At 31.7% G+C, this 1,260-nt stretch overlaps 1 protein-coding gene across 2 annotated transcripts in view; it reads left to right on the forward strand.

Moving 5' to 3' along the window:
- The window catches only part of LOC105826564 (cAMP-specific 3',5'-cyclic phosphodiesterase 4D-like), a 490,226-nt gene that overhangs the window by 469,935 nt on the left and 19,031 nt on the right, over positions 1–1,260 (forward strand). The window lies entirely within an intron of this gene.

A 1,260-nucleotide genomic window follows, 5' to 3' on the forward strand; every position in this document is an offset into this window, starting at 1 on the left:
AGACAAAGAATATTGCCTATTATTTATTTATGGTATGAACAGAAAATTATTTGCTGGATTTTTTAATTGTAACATCCAATAGTTGAGGACTTTTTGATATTTGACTACATCTTATATCCACGTCGATGACTGTGATTATTCTGTTTTCAGCTGTTTTGTGCAATGGTTACTTATTGAAAATACATTTTTATGTATTTTTATGCATTTTTATGTGATGAAAATGCATTTTTATCCCATGGTATTTGTAATCTGATTTATAAAACCTACGTTGCCTTGAGGTTTTGAGTGATTTGTTACTCTATCATTCAAGGAAACCCATGACAACAAATCAAACCATTGAGAACTGATTTCAACTTTCATTGTTTACGGTGGTAACTGAGGGGGATGTTTTTAAAAGTCATCCTATAATTAACCTAGAAAGTAATATTTAGAGGCCAAAATGTACCAAAGGAACGAATAATTATCTAGTTTTTAAATGTTTATAAAAATTCTATGCGCCTTTTATTATAAAGCTTTAGCAATTTTAATATTCTCAAAATCAAGAAAAAGGACAAATGGCTTTGTAACCTTGAAGGGAAAAAGGTCTAAAGCCCCGAATTTAAGTGCTAGGGATGAATATATTTTGAATGCAGTCCTGAGGGAGTATATGCTAACCATGAAAAGCAATAGCCCATTAAATGCTGGGAAATTTGCAGTTTATTTGAAGGGGATATGGTAATTGATTTTTGCTACATGTTATTTATAAGGGATAGCATTTTCTTATTATTATTTAGTTTCAGGACAGAGAAAAGAAGCACTTAATTATGAAAAGGTTAGTGAATACTTAGTGGTGAGATTAGACCTATGAATCATCATGTTTATAGCACAAAACAATGGTGGAAATTTCTATCCTGGAGTGGTACCGTATAACTTTAATGTCCTATGTCATCATCATCGTGATGTTTGCTGATGTTTCATCATCATCATCATTATGATAATGTGTTGACTGTACACAGTTTCTGTCTCTGAGGTTCACTTAGCAATTTGTGAATTTGTTTTAATTAGTGTTCTTAGCTTCCTCATAGCTTGGTGAACATACTGCTTTAACCCTAGTTTTAGAGCCAACCTAGGTAAAATGGTGATAGAAGCTCTGCTTTATTTCAGTGACTCTTCTGCTTGATGGGACCTCCTCTTTTCACAGCACCTTATTTCTCCTTCTTTTATTTAAAGAGAAAATCATTATAAATTTTTCTTTTTAAAAATGTATAATGGAGAATTTGA

The sequence above is a fragment of the Propithecus coquereli genome, unplaced genomic scaffold, assembly GCF_000956105.1.
Source record: "Propithecus coquereli isolate 6110/MARCELLA unplaced genomic scaffold, Pcoq_1.0 Scaffold9, whole genome shotgun sequence".
Lineage (NCBI taxonomy): Eukaryota > Metazoa > Chordata > Mammalia > Primates > Indriidae > Propithecus > Propithecus coquereli.